This window comes from Haemaphysalis longicornis, unplaced genomic scaffold, assembly GCF_048455015.1.
Source record: "Haemaphysalis longicornis isolate Haplotype H1 unplaced genomic scaffold, Haemaphysalis longicornis Haplotype H1 scaffold_35, whole genome shotgun sequence".
In the NCBI taxonomy this organism is placed as follows: Eukaryota; Metazoa; Arthropoda; class Arachnida; order Ixodida; family Ixodidae; genus Haemaphysalis; species Haemaphysalis longicornis.
Genome location: NW_027526352.1, coordinates 2,019,176 through 2,042,315, shown reverse-complemented (window position 1 = coordinate 2,042,315; position 23,140 = coordinate 2,019,176). Strand labels below are relative to the sequence as shown.

Below are 23,140 nucleotides of genomic sequence, written 5' to 3'. Positions count from 1 at the left end.
TCGACGGCCTTGAGCCCTGCTGGAGCTCCCATCGACGCTTGTGCTCGACGCGTTTCAGTGTCATCTGGTGGACTCCGTGAAGCGACTGCTGCACGACTCCCGCACCAAGCTCGTCGTCATCCCGGGTGGGATCCCAGCTGCAGCCACTTGATGTGTGTCATAAAAAGCCGTTTAATGATCACAACAGGCGCCTGTATACGAACTGGATGAGGTACGGAGAGCCAGAAGTGACCCCTGCCGGACGGCTGAAACGGGCTTCGCCAGCTCTGCTCTGCTCATGGATCGACGAGGCGTGGGCCTGCATTCCCAAGGAGCTCGTTTCTCGTGCCTTCGTTTGTCGTGCCTTCATCTCAAACGTGCTTGATGGCACGGAGGATGAGGTGCTGTGGGAAGACATTTCCGACAAGGGAGCTTCGGAAGAGGGTGCCTCAGACGAGGACGACGAATAATCAAGTGTCTAAATGAATGCATTTTTCTGTTTTCCGCGAACTATATTCGCGTGAAAGAGTTTTTTTACGCGTTCACTATCCCCGAATTACACCTCGGAATATTGCGGGTCCGAACTACACGCGGGTTTTCACAGTATTGTTGTGTAAGTGGGTAATTTCGCTGTGAACAGCTCATTGTCTCCAACACCATTGTCTCGAGTGAAGACACACCACAGAACCTGTGGATTGTGAGACGGTCACACGTTGGCTTTCAAATGGTTTATAGCAAAGGTAAAAGTTCAGCCACTTATGCCGTATGGCCCCTCAGAATGCACACTTCTAGTGGTGAATTGTGAAAACTTAGTGTCGTACAAAGCTTGCACTCTCTCCCGGAAGGCGCGAATGTCTATACGAAACAATTTGTCTTTCCTACCTTTTTTTATCTCAATACTTGCAGTTGCTGCCAGTGCTCCGGCCCTTTCCCGAAGGGATCTTCTACGAGGTCAGGGAAATTGTACTTATCCGGTTGCTTTTTTTTTTTTTGGGGGGGGGGGGGTGGGGGGCTATCTTGCGAAGTATAGTGATTCACAACCTGGTTTCAAGTTGGGTGGCTGGCACTGCGCACAGGAACTTTCCATTGATGTGGTATCGATTCCTCAAAATTTTTGCCTCTTTTTGCAATTTTAACCATTAAAGAGACACTGCAGTGAATTTGTCAAGGTCCCGGTTTTGCTTGCACTGCATTGACTGGCGCAAATTAACACTCTTTTCATCCTCTACTGGGTTGATAAGCCGGTAATTATTTCATAAAGGGTGAACGAAAAACTACCAGGCGCGGTCTGCTCTAGCCGCACCAACTAAAGGCTGTGGCGACGGGAGTAGATGCACCGTGATTGAGCGATGTCCAGGATTAACATTCAAAGAAGTTTCGGTTTCGGTTCTGTAAAACAACATGCTTGACATCCGACGGCATCGTTGGACGGGCATGCTCGATATCTCAGTAATCATCATACTGCGCTTCTGCCATGTTGTCTGCTGTAGAATGCCTAAGATAAGCCTCCCAGGACGGCTTGAAATCGTAGCAATCACTAGCCGAGGCCTATGCAGTGGATGAACGCCCTCCGAGTCACTGCAGACACTCAAATGCCATGTGCTTTTCCCCCATATTTGGAGCTTGCCTCGCTCATGCGTATATCGTAAAAAGCGTGTTGGCACCATGCCAAGGGTCTGCTGGTTCTGGCCTGTGCCCACTTGCCTCAAGCAGTCGGTGCTTATGGCAACAGCACACCAACGAGAACTCGCTTGCCCTTCAGTGTCAGTCTGCGTGCGTGCGTACTGCGAACTCCCTCATAGAGCAGTGAGCGTTACGGCACAAAAATGGTGAACTCCGGAAAGAAAACATCAGCCGCAAACAAAAAAATCAACTTACAAAAAAAAGCACGCACCCTCGGGGGATTGTAACTTGTGGCTTTCGAAATAAAACACCTAGGGCCCCAGACCACTCGGCCACGAGGCCAGCGCTGACAGCATTGGAAGTATAACGTACATAACGTATAACCAATTTACACATTTATTTAGTTTTACCATTTCAAGTAACTCAAATGACTTGTATTGCACTCATGCAGGAAGCGTCCCCCAAAGTCCACAAAACCGCATATCTAGCAATTTCATTTCTTAGATGGAAAGCGTTCACAGATGAGTGGTCTGGCTGCTGACCACTGTGCTTGTTCTCCAATTGCAAAAAAGTGCTTCGTGCTCCCTAGTTTTACGCTGTACGGTAAAAGTTCCAGTTGATTTCATTTCCTTTGTACCTATATTGACTTCGCTGATTCTTCTTCCGCCCTCAAGTGGCCTTAGAGTTTCCTACTAGCATACCAGTCAGCCAAGCGTCGTATGTGCGCTTGTGCAGCGCTTGTGTGGAGCGACCTTGACTTGTAGCTAGATACAGTGTACAAGCTAACAAAAAAAACAAAGGCACATTCTCCCATTCACAAACGTGTCGTGGCTTCATTTCAACTGAGCGAACGAATTGCGGTGAACCGTCGGCAGCCGGTGGAATAAACGCTGGGCCGACTGACTCTGCCGGAAGGCCGGAAAGCCAGTCAAGCCAAGTCATCCCCTGACGTCACACAAAAGCGCCACAGAAAATGGGCGAGGACGCAGAGAGGAGGACAGCATTTTCGAATGGATTTTTCCTCTAAATAAAATCGCGTAAACGTGCTCAGAATGGTTGAAACATGGTCTATAGACTCCGTACTACAATTTGCGCAAGTAATCCCGCAGTGTTTACAAATCACTTTAGTGTCCCTTTAAAAGGTGAGCGACACCTATCGACATGTACGTATCCTTACTCAGAAATGAAGAATCCCTTTTCGTATACAACCAGTTTGAGATGGAGGAGTAGAGATCAGGGGTAGAGATGGAGCAATAGAGATCAATAGAGAGAAAAGTAGAGATCAGGGCTAGGCAAACAGCAGCTCGCAAGTGTGCCTTTTTTGGGCCCAGGTGTGACTTGTGGCTGCCAAGTGAGGTTTAGCCTCATTTCACTACTTTGTTCTAATTCGCCTATTTGAACATAGCCACATGACCAGGGGCACCAATGTTCATATGTTTAGCTCCCCCCCTCGTTCTACTACGTCCTTTTCCGAGTTATTCAGAGAGGCCAAAAGCGCGCAGTGAGTTTTGCGGCCACCGGAAACAAAATGCCGCTTTGCAGAAATTACCGTATGCTATGTACCGCAACAGTTATACCTGAAATAACACGAGCTGTACAGCTCAAGGGTGTTGACAACTGAGGCCATACCAAACCAATTATTGATAGTGCAGTTTTCCTAATCATGCTTTCAATTTAATAGCAAACCTTTTCAAGTGGTCAGTGCTGTTAACAGCAGATTGTTATCTAAAGAATCTTAAAACTCCTGACTTCTGTGTGCCTACACACAGCACAGGCTTGAAGCGCAATCTTTGCGGCAGGTTCAACCCATACACAGTGGTCTGAAAAGGTTCACTTTCAAGGAGTAAGAACAAAACTTAAGAAAACTATCAGGTTTGAGGATAAAGGGGCCGTGAAGACAAAATTCATCTGTGTTCGATTTGAACGAACTAGCCTTTGGTAGCTCTGTCAGCACCTCTCCAGCCTTCTAAATTAAAAAAAAACACAAGAAATATAGATGAACATTCAAATTTTGCTCTTTGGGAACGTGTTATGGGGAGGCGTTTTGTATAATAAACCAGAACCAAGGGCATCCGCGGAACGTTTAGCAAGGGGGGGCACGGTACCGGTTGGATAGCACCAAAAAGGCGCTCTTTGTGGTCACACAAATTACAAACAGTGAATTACAACCTGACTTGCAGAATACATATTGGATTTTATTACGGGACAAAGGAATAAAGTTGATAAAGAAAATGTGAAAATGTACTATCACTTTGTAAAGAAGAGTGGTCAGTCTCGCTGCGTGAGGGTTCTCGACTCACGCCAACTGATCACCAGCACACAGCACAATACGTTCACATACATACAACTGGACTCCGTCAATCTTCCTTGAATAGCAGCTGTAGACGCATCGGGGTTTTCTGGGCAAATTTCGAGGTGACATGTGTGACGAAGTCTGTTGAAACGGCTCACACAATAAAGATACTACTGGCATCCCTGTCTTTCAATGCAGTACAGCGTACTAGCCTTTTGAAGCGCTGGTTTACAGGTTTTATATCGAGGCTTCGGTGGTACTGACATTTGGCAATTTCGAAGGAAAGGGTGTACAAGGTGATGGGACCGCATGGGAGGATGTTACACTCTCCCTACTAAGTGTCCGAAAACTGAGGTTCTTGCGGTAATTCTTCGTAAATCTGGAGTTTAGTAAAAAAAAACAACAAAAGACGTCAAACCTTTCGGAATTCGCTAGCTTCAATAGCCAGCACATGCAGTCTGTTTCACTGCCGTCACATGAACGTGTATAAAGTGCAATGTTGATTGCAGTCCTGAAGGGCGTCCCATACGGATACGCAGGACCTGAGCGCGCTAATTATTTGAGTAGCGTGGATTGTTGGGCTAGTTGGTTCACGAACATAATTTCAAAAACTTTGTGCTAAAGGACGGGACAAAGGAGAGAACGTCCGTGTCATTCTATCCTCTCTTCCGTCCTTCAGGGCAAAGTTATTTTAATTATGGGCCAACCAAGCTGCGCAGCTTTTTTGTAGGGCATAAAAATATCCGAATCTCCAGGGGGGGGGGGGGAGTTGCCCCCCCTTGCCATTCCTTTCGGAAGCCCATGGCCAGCACTAAAAACATAGTTATCAGTGTGTTCGGTGCATATTAGCATTCAAGTGCATGATACAATGGAACTATACACCTTACTACAATCCCCCACCCATGTTTCTTGGCGGTGCCTAATGTCGCCGTCCACAAATAGTGCTATGTGACATCGCAGAGGAATTGCCAGAAAGTGGCTCGTGAATTGCCACTGCTGCACCTGTTTTCTTTAATATCTTGATTAGTACGTGCGGAGCACTTTATGGCTGCGCCTTGTCATTGTAGCTCGCTCGCTGGACCCAAGTAGAGTTGTCGTCGCGGCGTGACCCAGAGGCTTCGAAAGCCAGGTGATAAGCATTCGAAACTCGTGAACCGCTCGCGCTTGTCATACATCTTCCCGTTGTTTCGCACAGAGAAAACTGAAGGTACATTTGAGGCGAAATATACATAATTAACTGGCAGAGCCCGCGTTCACAAGTCTTAGTTAGGAACACTCGTTGGTTGGTTTTTACGATAGCAAGCGAAAAAAAGTAGCACTGCAACGCCGGCATGTGCGGGAGGAAAAGCAAGCACATAAAGAACAGAACTCCCGCTGGCGCAGTTTTAGGCAGGGGGCGCGCGAGGAGAGCGAAGGCGGGAAATTTCATTTGCATTGTTTCGTAGCAGTGAGCGGTTAACCACCGGACAGCCTATTATAGCGAATCAGTGCTCTGCACTTCGACAGCTTTTACATTGAGTAGAACTTCCCTATTTTTGTTTGAAGTTTTTCATAAAATTTGTGTGTTATTGGTGCAAGGCGGTGTTTTTTAATTAAAGAAACTTGCATTTTGTCTAAATGGCCTTCGAAGCAAAGGTGGATTGACAACTAATTGCAGGCAATCAATAATGCGGTACACTCACGTCACCAGTGCTTCAAATTGGGTGATGGAACTGTGGCCATAAGGGTATCTAAACACTCAGTGCTAAGTTCACGTTGTTTTTCCGGATAACTATGACACGTGATTTAGCCAAGCAATACAAAGAGCAGGCTTGCATGTCAAGTACTGTACACTTGTTTGACAAGACGGGCGGTTGGAGTCGGATGAATTTCTCCTCGCAGTTTGACGGCCACAAGTACTGCGAGCACGACTTCCACGTCCTGTTTCCACCATGCTGTGGCAAGTGCGGGGAATTCATCATTGGGCACGTCACCAAGGCCATAATGAACAACTGGCATCTGCACTGCTTCCGCTGCGGGATCTGCACCATCCTGCTTGCCGACCAGGGATTCATCAAGAACGCCGGGAGGTGAGAAGAAACAGACACAGCAGCATGTTCTTACTCTCTTTTCGAAGGGGGTAACGGCTGTGACAAGATTTAGTGGCTTTGGAACCTTAGTCCCATTCCTTAGCCCATTTTGAAGACAACAGTCTGGCTACCAGAACGCGGTAGCTTTGGTATGTCTGTCTGTCGTTCAATTCAGGTGCCAGGCCAAAGTTCAAAAATACCTGAGTGCAAATTACAAATAGGCCGAACCATTCCAAACCACCGAAACTACTGGCATGTTTCATACACGTTAATTGTTCAAAGCAGAGGAAACCTAAGGCAAATTTGAGTAAATAAATGCCGCATACCGGAGAGTACCGGCGATCTTTCGATAAAGAGTACATGTTGCATTGGGTCTTGTGGTATGAAGAAAAACGCAAGTTAAAAAAGTGTTGAAGAGAGGGAAGATAGAAGCAAACACTGAAACAAATGATGGCAGCACAAGATAGTCTGCACAACAAAAACAAAAGGTCTTAGAAGATGGTGTGTGAGGAGCGAGAAGGCGGGAAAATTGAACTGAATTCAACAAACCTCCACTGCATTCATCATAAGAGGAGTGAGGGGGAAGGATAAAAGGCACTGTGAGGCAAAGGTGGCAAGATTATCTTCTTTCAACCACATTTGCAGTGAAGCATGCGGCGGATGTGCACCCGATTTGTCTTCCTTATCCATAATCCTGCCGTGGGCTTTGGCTAATGCTGAAGGTACTAGACCCAGTGCGTTAAGTATATGCAGAAAGTGTAACTTTCAAAATAAAAGGAATGAAGCGATAAATTGAACGTTCAGAGGTTCACGGAGAGTGAGGAAACTTACTTTCTGTGTATGTAGCTGTGAGGGACGCAAGGCAGAAAGAGAGAGGCAGTGAGGCTTGGAGTTCGAAAGCTGCAACTTTCTATATAGTTCCTTGTTTCCCGTTTTGTAATGAATGAATGAATGAACGAAACCACGTTTATTCCACATTATAATGTGCCGAGGGCAATGCGGTGGAAAGCCCTACGATGTTATAGAAGAGGGAAAGGATTGTGCTACCTCCGTTTTATTAACAGACGCTTTGGAGGCAGCGAAGTGGGGGCCGCTTGAATAAATATTAAGCCAATTGGACTCTTGCAGTATACAGAGCTTTTTTAATTTAGTGCGTTAGTATACCCGATGGCATTAAGTTTACGTTACATGTATAGGTTAACTCCCGTTTCGCGAAGAAACGCAAGGAGGGAGTGGTGGTGGGGTCCCCATATCCGCTGACAAAGGTCAGGTGGTCTGCCAGGGTGGAGGGCTGTGCCTCAAAGGTGTCGTGTTCTGGCCGCATCCAACGATGGGCACGTCCACAGCAGGTTTTCTGTGCATATAGCGTGCCTTCCCTTGAACATTCATGTCTTCCCTTCCGCTTTCTGCACCTTTATTGCGACTGCAAATATGCATTCAGTGAAATTTATGCACATAAGCCATAAACAGTGTTTGGTTTAAATAGCACGGATGGGATTGGTTTCTTGTGTGAAGACTAAAAAAAGAAGATAGGGGTATGTAATATTGTTGTTGCCTGTTGGTTTAGTCCTCGACTCAGACGCTTGTTTTATTTTTAGCGTGTCCCGGAACGACTTAAGTCTGCATAGTCTGGTATATCTAATATGCAGGTTGACCAGCACGGTTTTTAGGGCCGAAGCTCCTCTTGCTCTGGCCCTGTCCCGTCCCTCGTTGCTGCTGTACATGGCACGTTAATGCTGATTGTGGCAGGATCCCCCCAGGGATTGGCAAACCAAAGATTGGCCAAAGAGGTCAAAACGTTCAACGCGTTCGTTGCTACCCAACAAGGAGGAAAGGAAGAAGGAGAGGTTGTCATTCGTCGCCGGCGAGGTCAAGACTTTTGCTTGGGCCCTGTCCCGCCCCTCGTTGCTGCCATACATGGTGCAAATGATGATGATTGTGGCAGGATCCCCCTAGGAATTGGCCAACCAAAGAGGTCAAAAGAGGCCAATCAAAGAGGCCGAAGAGGTCAAAACGTTCAACACGTTCGTTGCTACCCAACAACGAGGAGAGGAAGAAGAAGAGGTTGTCGTTCGTCACCTGCGAGCTGAAGAAACGTACAGGGGACACAAGACGCTCTGCAGAAGGTGACGGCCAAGGTGGCTACAATGTCAAACACCGAATTCGCCAAATTACCCATGGAGATGCTCATCGTCCCAAACAAGCCCTACATAATCCCCACAAAAATCGACGTCGTCGACCGGCTTGTCAACGGAGCGCTGGAAAGCTTGACGTGTCGAGTCTTTATATGATGTGTGGGCGAATGTTTTACGGTTTTACCGATAAGCATTTGAGCTTCGCCCCTCTCATCATCATTCACTTCGTGGAGAAGGCGGGATTTTTTTTTCTTTGCTAGCAACGCACGTGTGTGAATATGAAATTTTTGCAAAGGTATTTTTGTGTGCCTGGAACAGTGTTCTTTTTGTTCTCTTTGTTGTGCATGGCCCTGTGCCACGAGTGCAATTCCAAGGAGAAGGCAGCCGCCTGCGGCAAGTACATCTGCCACAAGTGCCAGTGAGTAGGTGTTTTTGCCTTGTTTCCCCACTTCTACTGCGCGGCAAGGCTTAATACTCAAACGTTAGGTCTTCGGCGTTGCGAGAGAGGTATTTTCTTACAGCCTTTAATACTCCAAGTGGACACCAAACTCTGTACTGGTTGTCGGTCGGTAAAGCTCATTTGCTATCAGATTGTGTGAGCGATAGAGTGTAAAAACTTACAAGAGTACCAGATATAATAGTATATCGCTTTTAATGATCAAATTACTTAGATTTGCAACCTTCACAGTACCCAGACGTAAAGATAAACCAAATGTAACGGTACAATTATCAACAACATATCGGATACAGCGTTACAATTATGGTTGCCCATAACATGTTTACCACAACAATTTCTTTGCAAGTTTGATAAAAATGTCACACTTTGAAAAGAATGACGCGAAAACGTGTTGCAATTCCGCAAGCATACCGGCGTGGAGAATTCCGCGAGACGGCATTACGTGTGCCCTTAGGAATCAAGCACTGCCATCATCGCAATCGCAAAGACAATGCTGGCCAAGCACGATGGTGCAAGGGGATATCTCTCGTGGTGAAGCAGCAAATTCACCAGGATTTACGGTAGGGTTTCAAGGTTGAAAGCCTCGTAGAAAAATACGGGCTTTCGCAGTCGATGGTCCCACCGATCATTAAAGGGACACTGAAGTGATTTGTAAACATTACAGGATTACTAGCGCAAATTGTAGTTCGGAGTCCGTAGGCCTTGTTTCGACCACTCTGGCCGCGTTTACGCGAATTTATTTAGTAGAAAAATCAATTCGAAAATGCTGTCCTCCTCTCTTTACGTTCGCCCATTTTCTGTGGCGTTTTCGTGTGACGTCAGCAGGAGATAAGCTGGAAAATGGCTGCGCTACTGCACGGTTAGCCGACCAGCCGACCTACCGATCGAGTCAGTCGGCCCAACGTTTCGTCCGCCGGCCGCCGACGGGTCGTCGCTATTCGCTCGCTCAATTTAAACTAAGCCACAACACCTTTGTGAATGAAAGAATGTGCTTTCTTTACTTTGTTAGTTTGTACACTGTGTCAAACTCAGTGTCCGGGTCGCTCCACACAAGCGCTGCACAAGTGCACATGCGACGCTTCGCTGACTTTACGCTAGTAGGAAAATCTAAGGCCAATTGAAGGCGGGAGAAGAGTCAGCGAAGTCAATATAGGTACTATGAAAATAAAATCGACTGAAACTTTTACCGTACAGCGCAAAACTAGGGAGCAGGAAGCATTTTTTGCGCTGGGTAAACAAGCACAGCGGTCAGCAGCACGACCGCACATCTGCGAACGCTTTTCCGTCAAAGAAATGCAATTGCTAGACGTGAGATATTGTGGAAGTTTGGGGGACGCTTACTGCAGGACCGCTATACAACAAATAGTCACATAAAGTACTTGAAATGCTTAAAATAAATAAAAGTGTAAACTGATTATACATTATAGACCTTATATATCCAGCCCCGGCGGTGTCGGCTCGTGGCCTAGTAGCTTGAGGCGCTGGGATTACTGTTTTGAAAGTCGCAGGTTCGAATCCCCGTGAGTATATGTTTTTTTTTTAAGTTGATTTTTTCGTATGTGGCCGATGTTTTCTGGACTGAGTTCATCCTTTTTGGGCCGTAACGTTCACTGCTCCACGAGCGAGATCGCAGAACGCGCGCATACTGGCAATGACGCGCTAGCGAGTTCTCGTTGGCGTGCTGTTGCCACAAGCACCGACTGCTTGCGGGCAGTGGGCCCAGGCCTCAATCAGCACACCCTTGGCCTGGTGCGAACTAGCCTTTTACGAACAGACATGAGTGAGGCAAGCTCCGAATATGCGGGAAAAGCGCATGGCATTTGAGAGTCTGCGGTGACGCGGAGGGCGTTCATCCACTGCGTAGGCCTCGTCTAGTGATTTCTACGATTCCAAGCCGCCCTCGGAGGTTTATCTTAGACATTTGACAGCCGACAACATGGCAGAAGCGCCGTACGGCGATTACTGAGATATCGAGAATGGCCATCCAACAACGCCATCGGATGTCAAGCATGTTGTTTTACAGAACCCAAACCGAAACTTGTTTGATTGCTAACCTTGGGCATCGTCCAATCACGGTGCCCCCCCTCCTGACGTCACAGCCTTTAGTTGGTGCGGCCGCCGCAAACCGCGCATGGTAGTTTTTCTTCTTTCGCGCTTTGTAAAATAATTACCGATTTGTCAACCGGATAAACGATGAATAGTGTGTTAATTTGAGCCAGTCTACACAGTGCAAGCAAAAACGGGAGCTTGACAAATTCACTTCAGTGTCCCTTTAAAGGAGCCGGGGACACAAAACACAAGTTCGGTTCATTCGAAATATTTCCCTGTTGAAATAATACTGACACCACTTTTAACACAAACTTCACTGAAATCAGCCACATATTTAGGGAAAAAGGAAACGGCCATGCGATCGACTAGCTCGTTTCCTGCAGCAGAACCTATGATATCATACCAGACAGCTCTGCGATTGGCGGAGGGCTGCAAAGGCAAATGCAAATTTGACAGACCTTAAAAGCTTGCCGAATGAGCTATTTGCGCTCACATATACCGCACATTCTGTTTAATTGAGTAAGAATGGTGGGACCAACAGTGGAACTTACGAAAGCGCAGTAAACATAGAAGTACTGATGCGTACTGCTGTTGGTACTGCACGCAATATGGTTGGTTTAGCTGCACAGGACTGCGGGGCTTTGGGGTTGTCTCAGATGACACTGGCCGATTGACGCAAGCATGGCGTCTTTCGTGACCATATTTGTCAAGCAAGGACTGTTTCATGAAACGATGTTTTGTCCGAGAACAAAAGCAAGCCAGCTTTACGGTAACAACAAACCAAGGACACAAAATGGCTTACAATGGTTTGGTGGCGCCTTCTAGGTTCACTAACGTAAAACAAGTCTTCGGAATCGACTGCACAGTGGTTGGTTCCCATGATGTCATTGCGGACCACGAAAATACGCAATTTAGCGTGAAAATCAAACATTAAACCTAAATTGATTGTTTTCCCAGTGAATAAAGCATCGTTTGTATCTGGAGAAGCGCTGGGAGCACTATAAAACATGAAATCTTTTGAATAAATCAAACTTGCACTTTGTCTTCATGGCTCCTTTAAAGCTGGAGATTCCTGCAAAAAGGTCGGCAGCAGAGGCCACGAGGACCTGCGAAATAGGGATAGAGATCCCCTGTTTGGAAACATTGAAAAGCCCTAGTTTCTTGACCGCTCGCGACTGGAACATTTGCGATCACAACGTGGGCTCCCATGTCCACAAATGGCCTGCACGCCATCCAATCGCAGTCGCTGATCGGTTTTGTGAGACCAAAGGACTGCCGCTGAAACAAGTGTGAATTTTTGACTTTTTAAAGCATAGCTGAATAATGTTCTACTTATTCGTGTACCCCGTAATAAAGTCTTTACTGCGAATTACGCAGTTCGACCTGATTCACCTGACCATGTGAGCAATTAGGAACATGCATGGGGAAGTACATACTCTTTTTTTGCCAGTCCAGATATAATGGTAATTGGTAATAATGATCAGGTTATCGAATTTTATCAATATCATAACAAGTGGATTGCACTATACATGCAATGTTGGTACCTTTCAGGGTGTGTTTCAGTAGTATGGTGCGTTTCCTTTATTTTTATTTTATTTTTGAAAGGTGTCTGTGCATATCATAGAATGCTATCTATTTAGTAATCAGAGTTTAAACTTTTTGGTTACAAACTAATCAATAATCATTAAGAACCATTTGGGACACACTGTGCGTTTATTAGGCTTGTCATGTTTCGAATAATTGGGTGATTAATTTGAATGCTGGGGCAAGTTGAATGATTGAATTTTTATGGCATGAAGAGGGGCAGGTAATTCATTAGAATAGAGAGCAATGTAAGCTAAAAATATGAAATTCCGGATATTTTGTATATGTGAATATAAATGGGAGTAGCTTGTGATGCTGAAAAAATGAAACGGTAAGAAGTTTCAGCAAAGCGTCGAAGATTGAGCAGAGAAGAAGCCTATTTTGAAGCAGAACGGGGGGTGGAAATGTGGGAGAGAGAGACTGCTTATTTTCTTCTTTTTATGAGAAATATAAACGCTTTGCCAAGCATACATCTACCACGCGAGTGTTACACGTGGCCCCACCATGTGTTCTTGTAATTTGCAGCGGCATCATTGACGACATGCCACTGAAGTTTCGCAGTGAGCTGTACCACCCGTACCACTTCAAATGCACAAATGCAGGCAAGTGCACTTGTATTTTCTTATTTTAGGGAAAAAAAACAAAAAAAGCATGGAGTAGTATTCAACCGTTTCAGAGAGAGCTGACACACCCATCTTAAGAGTAACATCGATGTAGTTCCAAACATACTTTTACAGGAGTGCAGTTTTCGAAGGTCAGTTCTTGAAATATAAATCCAGTTTGCAACATGTGACTTGTATGATGTCGTTGTGTGAGCCAATCATTAGCCGTTAATGCGGACAGTTTGACAGTGCATGAGGTAGTGCATGGCTATTTGAAAATGCCGCCATTGTGGCGCAGTGGTCGGCATACTTTGGACCGGATTATCCTCATTTTCAATAGTGCCACCATCCAAACGAGGCACCACCTGACTGTGACAGAATTAGGCAAAGCCAGATGTCAAAGTTGTTGTTTATTCAATGCTGAAAGCAGTAGTGAAACAGCGTATTGTTTGAACAAATCTACGTAAGGCCAGCGCAGAACTTCCAACAACGAGATGTGTGACCTGCAGATCTTGTGGAACTGTGCAGGACATGACTTCTGCGAGGACTTTCTGCTGGCCTCGAATCCTTGCAAAAAATGCAAATTAGTGTGATATGGAATGATGTGTCATGTTTGAGGCTGCAATGAATCTTTAAGCTGGCATTGAGAAAAGGCTACTTCGGCTTAGCAGCGTGCACCTTCTTTTTTCTTATTTTTTTCATCTGAACTATGTATAAAGCGGTGAGTTGTGGAGAGGGGGGTATTTTGCAGTGTCTTAGGTTTTACAGATTTGTTACTTTATTTTACTTTTTTTTTTACTTTTTTTTACTTTTTATTTACTTTTAAATTTAAAGCACACACTTTCAAGGTGTGTGCTTTAAATTTTGGGTGTTGCGTCTTTGTTCACTCAGCACAGAGGCGGGCAGTCTTTTTCGAGCATGTTTTTCGTCACGTACCATATCATTTAAAGTGGCGCTGTGTTCTTTCGTGTGCCGTGTGCTGTATCAGTGTCATTGTAGTTTTATGTGTTTCAACTTGTGTGAGCAGTAAGCCACAGAACAGGCAAGTAACACAAGAACTTGTATAAACATAGCAACACTATTATCATGATTCGCCATTTTAGTATTATTAAACAAGCCATGCTTCCGTGCAATTCTGCAAACATGTTTGGACTGTTTAAACAAACTTGTACCTTCAACTGCATACTGGGCTTGTGGGAACCTACTTATTGCAAGGCGTAAAACCAGCACCTAAGTTAAGAGGCAGAATAGAATCATACGCTGTACAAGTGCTGTTGTATGGGCTCCTCTTTTACAGAGTGCCCCCCCCCCCCCGCATGCCGTGCTTCGCCCCTGAGAAGGAGAGTCTTGCAGCCGATTTGAAGTGTGCAGTAGCTACTTGAAAACCCTGCGCTTGTGCGAGTACGTTCGTAGAAGTGTTTTAGAAGCCTGTCTCCTTGTTACCTCAGTTTGGAGCTCACCGCCGAGGCGTGGAAGGTCAAGGGGGACCTGCACAGCTTGCGCTGCCACGACAAGATCTGCGGAGCCTGCCACCGGCCCATCGAGCAGCGCGTGGTCGCCGCACTGGGCAAGCACTGGCGCGTCGAGGTGAGGGCCAGGGAGAGCGAAGGTCACGCGTTTTCGTCCCTCTAGCGACTTCTGCCCCCAAGTCCCTACTGAACTCTGCACAAAACTGAACTGCACGCATTCCTATAGACCAGCCTTCCCTCTCTACCACTCTTACAGCTTTCCTCACTATCTTAGATTTTTATAGCCCCTCTTTCCTATTCTTTTCTAGTTAAACCTGCTCTCGTATGCCACATGGCAAAGCCAAGGAGGAAAGAAAGTGAGGGAAAGGGTGCCGAGACAAAGAACCTTTGATACGTATCTCGTACAGTCAAGAAGTTGGTTCAAAGAATGTTGAGATTGCCTGAGCTCAAGTTTGAAAGGATTGTATGGCACATTTTCACTTTCCCGAACACCACCCACACAGCGGCCATCTTATGGCTGTATGTGCAGCGAAACAGTAAAGGCTAAATACATGGAGCGATCTTTCACGACGAAGTTCGCGCGGCCGAAGACCAGCCGCGGGCTGCGCTACATGTAGCAAAGTACGGCGGCCGCCGCCGCCTCGCCGCTGCGCTGCTGTCAGTGTGGCTAGAAGAGGCAAATAGTTTGAAGTGAAACACAGGAGAAGCAAAAAAATTCGTCAAGACTGTTATTATTGCTTTTTACTGGCAAAACCCTCTAGAAAGTCGTAAAATGCTGTGTAGAAGAAGTTTTTAATGTTTTTGTTGTCTTTCCGACATTTATGTGCTTCTGTGATTGGAAGAAAGCGGTGATGTTATGTGGTCTGGCTACACTGTGCGGATATACATCTCGCGAGATTGTTTCTATCACAACAACAAACGCTACTGCGTCAGGCTCAACAGCTAGAAAAACGCCCTTCTATCTCAAAAAAGAAGGCTATTTGTCGCTTGAACATTGATGTGAGGGCAAGGGTGGACAAATTTAATTCGAAGTAAACGGTTTAGAACACGATATCGCATTGAGGGATTAGCGACGAAGCTGTTATCGCTGTGAAGCGGGCGGAGAGGGCGCCGCCATGTTTGGCAACGCTTTGCCGCTGCCGTCGACGGCGACGAACTTTTTCTGCCCCGGCTAGATGGGCGGCGGACGATTTTTTTTCTCGCCGCCGGGCGTCCAGCGGACGCCGCCGGGCGAAGTTCGTCGAATATTCGTCGCATAAACGCTCCATGTATTCCGGGCTTAATGGCCCAGTCTTGCCTATATTGCGTGTAGTCCTTTCAGCTCTTCCGTTATCTCACTTCACAATTCCATGGCCCTCAACCCTTTTATGGCCCACTGTAGCAACGGTAAAAGTTGGGATGTCACGTGCAAATGCTCAATTCAGCTTGTGATGTTTAACTTATCGCTGAGGGAGATGAAATGTTTTGCGTACTAGGCCCAAGAACACCAGCCTTGTCATGTAGCATTGATTTCTTGTGCACTTAGGGAAACTAGCTCAGGGGGGTGGAGGAGCCTAGGATGGTTTACAACATGAGGGCCACAGTGCTGAGTTTGTTTTGAAAACAGCGAGAACTTTTTTAAAATCAGAAATGGTAAATAATCCTCTCAAAGCTGGTTCCCAACAGCCCTTCACACACCTGAGCAAACTTTTGCTTGTAGCTAAATTTTCTTGGTAATTTAGTTAGTATGTTGCAACTGCATCTCTTGTGCATCAATGTTTATGTCTTCGATATGTGTGTGAGGGAAACAAAATGAGCAATACGGCCTGTTATATCTGGATCTTGACCTGTAATGTTACTGGCACCAGCTTGCACTCTGATCCTATCCAACATACCCTCCAAAGGTAAACAAGTCTGGACAGGCACAACTGCACAACTTCAGTGTCATAAGAATTCGTGTGCGTGCTAGGTGCTCTACGGCTTCACCTTATTTAAAGGTACCCTGCAACACTTGCCATCGATTCCCCGTAATCTATTTTGGGAGAAAGTCCATTGTCTTATAAATCTCTTCCCGCCAGAATTATGGAAATCTGTTCACTATTTACGGAACTACGCGCTATAAGAAATCGCGCATAATCGTTCAATCTCAACTCGACCGCGCACAACGCGACGAAGGTTGCGCGCTCTCTACCCGAGAGGAAGGCGTCTCGCGGCGTTCTTTTGGGCGGCCTTCGATATATCACAGTCCGCAGAGTTTACTCGCTTTCTCCGCTACGTGGAGGGGTCTGTTTCCGGTCTGATGTCACACAAAAGCAGGCATGGGTGCCTGCTCGCAAGCATGCGCTCAGGCTGGTAGGGTGTTTTTGAAGCAATAAACGTTTGTTGCGAGTGGTCCCGGTGAAAGAGAAGTATTGAGCTTATCACTCAAACTCCGCGCGCACTCAAAACACAAAAGAAACAGCAAAACTGTCCCTACAATTTCCGGCATAGAAGAGGTTCGTACACAGAGCTGACGACGGCGGAAATGGGAGAAATTAGCCGCGAAGTTCACCAGTGACAGCCGATCGGGCAGCCTTGGCGCCAGTGACGTCGCTTAGGCCATGCCATGCGTGGAGGAAGAAAAAAGTTAGGAGATGGCATGGCGTCACGCGGCTAGCTTTCGCAAGCCCACCTCCGTTGAAGCCGCTCTATATTCATACTTAAAACTGCGCATTCGGACGGGACAATGAAAAAAGACGCAGGACGGGCACAGACTCACAACTAGTTTATTGAAAAATGGAGCATGCTAATATACCCACACCAGCACATGCGCACACATGTCACCACCTTTATTGCATGATATAATGGTTTAGAAATTTATATTCATTTCCATACAAAAATATGGATGGTTCACTTACACACTGTTCACGATGCTTTCGAATGAAGTAGACCTCGATTATTTCCCTTGCCATTTGTTCTCTACTTTTGCTCAGCACCTTCGTCTGAGTGAAAACTGGCTCGCATGGCTTGCGTTCACAAGACATGCAATGGTGCGGAAGGTGCGATCCTGTTTTATTACGCATATTCTGCTGGTGCTCCCTTAAACGGTCGTTAAGACAGCGGCCCGTTTGTCCTATGTATACCCGCCCGCATGTGAGCGGGATCATGTACACCACGCCGGTTGCGCACTTCCCGTATTGCGTCGCATGTCGTGTTAGGCAACCTGGTGTCTGTTCCATTCCTTTCAGGATCTTGGGGCACAGGCTAGCCAACTTGTTAGGCGCAGAGAAAACGACCGGCACTTTGTGCCTGTCAGCCACATTTTTGAGGATGTGTGCAACCCGATGGATGTACGGAACTACCACCGGTTTCTTGCGCCTAAGGCTGTCTGTCCTTTTGGGTGTGTTCCCTTTCAACTTCTGCAGCAAGGACTCCGCCACCGCTGTCACAACCATTAAGGGAAACCCAGCTGAAATCAATCGGGCAACCTGAGCATCGAAACTTTCCTGAATCTTGTGATGACAAGACTTTGTTAGTGCTCCTTGAAAGCAAGACGAAGCAACTGCCCTTTTTACTGTCTTCGAGTGCGCAGACAGGTAAGGCAACAACCCTTTCCGCACCTTCAGTTTATAAGCCCAACACACGTGTTCTGTGTTGGGCTTGGGCTATGCGGGCGGGTATACATCGGACAAACGGGCCGCGGTCTTAACGACCATTTAAGGGAGCACCAGCAGAATATGCGTAATAAAACAGGATCGCACCTTCCGCACCATTCCATGGCTTGTGAACGCAAAGCATGCGAGCCAGTTTTCACTCAGACGACTGTACTGAGCAAACGTAGAGAACAAATGGCAATGGAAATAATCGAGGCCTTCTTCATTCGAAGGCATGGTGAACAGTGTGTAAGTAAACCATCCATATCTTTGTATGGAAAGGAATATGAATTTCTAAACCGTTATATAATGTGATAAAGGTGGTGACATGTGTGCGCACGTGCTGGTGTGGGTGCATTAGCGTGCTCCGTTTCTCAATAGACTAGTTGCGAGTCTGCGCCCGTCCTGTGTCTTCTTTTCATTGTCCCGTCCGAATGAGCAGTTTTAAGTGAACCTTTTAAGTGAAGTTTTAATATGAACCAACCAGCCCAACAACATGCTTTGAAGCCGCTCCCTCCGCCGTTTCCTTTTCTCAAGCCGCCGCAGTCGGCCCATCACGTGAGCTCCATGGTCGGCTGGGCCGGCGGCGGCGGCGGTGGTCCCCGACTCCGAAGCATCTCTCGTGTTTGGTTGGCGGTAGCTTTTCCCCGTCCTTCCTGTATTCGTCTGCTCGGCGATCGAATGCCCGCGTGCGTGCGGACGGGAGTGCCGCGTACGTGCGAAAGCTCAAAGCCGTGGAAAAAAAATGGGCCCACTTCCCGGCGAGGGGGACTCTAGTAAATGCGTCGCATAGGGGGTGGGTGTATTGCGTTAACGTTTAGTGTTTGGGGGGTTGGTGCTATCAAATGTGCACCACGCAGCTATCACGCCGCTAGCACGCCGCTGAGTCGCCAACGCACGTCGCTGACGACAAAGTTTCAATGAGTCAAGGATATAAGGCGCCTTCGTAGCCTTTGATTCTGTGTCGGGTTTATGGCGCAGTGGGAAGATCACCATGTAGCTCGCGTTCCGCCCACAGGTAGTAAATGCGTTGTATCAGCAGCTTCTTGACGTAGTTTGAATGAGTCAAGGATATAAGACGCGTTCGTAGCCTTTGATTCTGTGTCGGTTTTGTGGCGCGGTGGGTAGAGCACCATATACCTTGCGTTCCGCCCGCAGGGTTGTTCGATCGAAACCAGGCGCCGGTAACTGTTAATTCTTTTTATAGTGCCGGGGGAGGCTGGCTGCTGCGGACGCCGACGTACGGGTGACATCGTGAGTTATACAAATACTCTGCATTTAAAACCATCATATAGCAGGCTTCGGGACAACAGACCGCAGATTAGTTTCGAGCAGACAAAATTTAAGAGCGCGCAGCGGCCCCACCGCGGGCTCTCACACGGCGGCGCGGTGAGGTCACGTGGTGCAGTGACGCCCTGGGCCGACTTCAATTTTACTTTTTATGCATAGGCTTGACGCTTCTCCTTTGGCGCCATCTCTTAACTTTTTCCTTCCTCCATGACGCCAGGGGTGCATAATGAGGAGAACTGAAGAGAGGGCGGTTGGTTTTTCTGCGTCTTTTACAGCGATTTGCGCGCTCACCGCTTCACGTGCACGTGCACTTGGCTCAGGTATTCCTGGCAGCGTAATCTAAACATTGCGCAGGTTTACTTGCACTGCTCAAAGAGTGTTACAGGGTCACTTTTCAATTCAATTCAATTCATTTTTTATTTCAACATCAGTGATGTTTGGGGGCATGGACAAAAAGCCACTTTAAAGATACTACCCTGAACTGTCTCGGAGCAGCGCAAGACGGCACCAGTGGCAACGTTTATTGGCAGCACAGCAGGCAAACGGTATCTATAGCCCCATAATAGCTAACACCACAGATTGGGGCCCTTCAAAGTGTGCCCTGAGTGATTTATTTCAAACATCAGGAGTGAATGTTGTAGATGTTTTTTCACATAGCCTCTCCCGCTCCCCCTCTTTCACTCCAGCACTTTGTGAACGCGAATTGTGAGAAGCCGTTCTTAGGCCACTAGCACTACGAGAAGAAGGGGCTGGCCTACTGCGAGATCCACTACCACCAGCCGTTCGGCAACCTCTGCAACATCTGCAACAACGTCATCAGGGGGGCGGTGCGTACTGCTGCTGCCCTCTTCTGCCTTCTCTGTGGCACCTCGTGTGGTTTTCTGCGGTGTCTCGCATACAGTAAACACTAGCAGGGTCGCCCCGTTCTTGGGTGGTCAGCTTCAGGCAATTTAAATTGGTATGAACGACAACCTGGGTGCACTTGCTGGCTGCGATGGGTGAGTAGATCCGGTGCCGTAAAGTTTGTTTAGCATACCGTATTCATTCATTCGATTATAAGCCGGGGTATTTTGTAGCGTAAGCTACACTGGCCGAGGATGAGCAGTTTCGCGTGTGCCGGGAAGGGCGTTCTGCGCAAGCGCGAGGAGCATTGGATTGGTTAGGATCCGATCGGATTTACTTGGATTGGATTGGATTGAATTGGATTGTGTTGGATTGAAATCCGATCCAATTGGAGTGTGGGTGTGTAGAGAATTGAGTCTGCACATTCGCCGGTCTGCGTATTCCAGAGGAGTGACGTCATAGCCGCGGGAAACGCACTGGCGCCGGCGCGTCCCAAGTTGTCCGCCTCCGTTGCGCGGTAGCCAAGTCTGACGCTGCGCCGGAGCCGCTTGATAGCCGTTTCGCGTGGCTCCTGGAGAGCCGGGGTGCGGGAGGAGCCATGCGCGAGGAGCAGTGACTGGACTTGACTGTGCTATACTGGACTGGACTGGACTGGACTGGGTAAGATTTGATTGATTTGGAAATCGCTTAAGCAATGGTAAGCATGATAAAGAACTAATCCTAGACAACTAGGAAACCTAAGAATAACCAGCTGAGCGTTAGCTCACGCTGCGTATACCCTGGCAAAGCCGAGCAAAGCCACTGCTAATTTTTTCCCGAAATCCGTAGTCTCAAAGTCATAAAACCCTCCTCATATGTGAAGCTCAGTATATATATATCTTGAGAGGACAAGGTTCACCGGAGAGGCCGATGTTCGGGGCGACGGTTTATTCGGAGGCTCGAGCAGGGAACGCCCGGTTACACACACCCTGATGATGAGTATTCACAGAGATGAGGACGAAGTGCTAGAGCACGTTCGCTAATGATGATGATAATGTACAGATCAAGAGGAAGCACTGATGGCAGTCCGATGATCCCCCACCAAGACCGACTGTGCCAACTGGTGCCGGTAGATTGCCCAAGGATGATCACACTGTTCCCCCCCACCCCCCTTGCGGAGGCGGCCGCCTGGCCGCGAGTCATTCTGGAGCCCGGCGTCTGAAGGGCTTGAGGCGAGATACATGGACTATTTCGACGCCACGTCGACGACGGTCTGTTACGGGGCCTATCGGTGCTATGCGGTAATTAACTGCAGAAGTCTGTTCGAGGACGACGTAAGGGCCGAGGAAACGCTTCATCACCATGGTGAAAACGAACGCAGGAATGTTTTGAGTCGTATCTTGTCTTCCTGACTTGCTGATGAGCTTCAATGTGCAAGCGTGCTTGTTCTCGGCAATATACGAGCCGTGAAATGTACTGCTCATATGTTGGTGCGTCAGAGGAAACAGGGGCGAAGAAGAAAGTTGACTCGAAGGTATAGGAAGGTGAGCGGCCGAAGACGAGAAAGAACGGAGAGTAGCCAGTAGTACGCTGACGTGCAGTTTTATAAGCAAAGGTGACGAAGGCGAGGATAATGTCCCAGTTGCGATGGTCGGGGCTTATATACATAGAGATCATGTCAGAAAGAGTTCGGTGGAAACGTTCGGTTAAGCCGTTTGTCTGGGGATGGTAGCCGGAAGTAGTCTTGTGCACGATGTTGGAGGTACGCAGGAGCTCCTCAACAATGGTCGCCAGGAAGGTTCGCCCGCGGTCGCTAAGAAGTATGCGTGGCGCACCATGCCGCAAAATGATGTGATGTAGAATGAATTCGGCGAATTCTGCGGCTGTCCCGGAGCGTACAGGTGCAGTTTCAGCATATCTTGTCAAGTGATCGACCGCCGTCACTATCCACCGGTGACCGGACTGCGTGATGGGCAAAGGTCCATACAAGTCGATTCCGACCGTCTGGAAAGGCGCGAAGGGACAAGGTAAAGGCTGAAGCAACCCGGCAGGGGAAGCCGTCGATCGTTTGCGACGCTGGCAAGATGCACACGAGGAAACGTATTTTGCGACAGTTGTTGAGATCCCAGGCCAGAAGTAGCGGCTGCGGACCCTGTCATAAGTCTTCGCAAATCCAAGGTGCCCAGCCGTGGCATCGTCGTGACAAGCTTCTAATATCGATGTGCGAAGGGAACGGGGTACGAGAGGGACCCATTTGTGGCCGGTAGGGTGGTGGTTGCGACGTTGAAGCGGGCCATGCAGGAGCTGGAACTTGTCGAGTTGACGGCGAGCACGACAGTTGGGAGGCTGTACGCGGCCGGTAAGGTAGTCAATGATAGGACCACAGTATGCGTCCGCCCTCTGCAACGAACGAAGTTCTGGAGGGTCTTCCAGGGCAGGAGACGTAACGGGTGCTACTTGGAGTACGGTTTTCGGGACCTCCACAGCAAGTGACGGAATGGTGGTCAGAGGTCATCGAGACAGGGCGTCGGCATCGAGATGTTTCCGGCCGGACTTATGTGTGACGACGAAATCATACTGCTGAAGGCGGAGAAACCAGCGGCCTAGGCGTCCGGACAAGTTCTTGAGAGAAGACAACCAACACAGAGCGTGGTGGTCAGTTACGATGGTGAAGTGGCGGCCATAAAGGTTTGGGCGGAATTTTTGAACGGCCCACACTACTGCCAGACACTCTTGCTCTGTGATGGTATAGTTTTGTTCATCACTTGTCAGGGAACGACTGGCATGGGCAACTACTCTTTCCTGATTCTGGACGTCCCGCTGCAGAAGGACAGCGCCAAGGCCATGACCGCTGGCGTCCGTGTGGAGTATTGCGGGGCTCTTTTCGTCGAAGTGGCGTAGAACAGGTCGAGATGTGAGCGCGTCCTTAAGTGCTTGAAAGGCTGCTTCACATTCGCTCGACCAGTCGTAGGGCGTGCCAGACTTTAAAAGCTGGTGTAAAGGAGAAGCAATGGCGGCAAAGTTACGCACGAAGCGACGGAAGTAAGAAGCCAAGCCGAGGAAGCTCCGTAGATCTTTTAAGTGCAGCGGACGAGGGAAATCGACTACAGCGGCGATCTTGCCAGGATCAGGTTCTATGCCCTCTTTGCTGACCACG

The 23,140-nt window shown here is 47.9% G+C and overlaps 1 pseudogene; it reads left to right on the top strand.

The window, feature by feature from the left end:
* The first annotated feature begins 206 nt into the window (after positions 1–206).
* Positions 207–22,884, top strand: LOC144177952 (LIM and senescent cell antigen-like-containing domain protein 1; annotated as a pseudogene).
* The last annotated feature ends 256 nt before the right edge of the window (positions 22,885–23,140 follow it).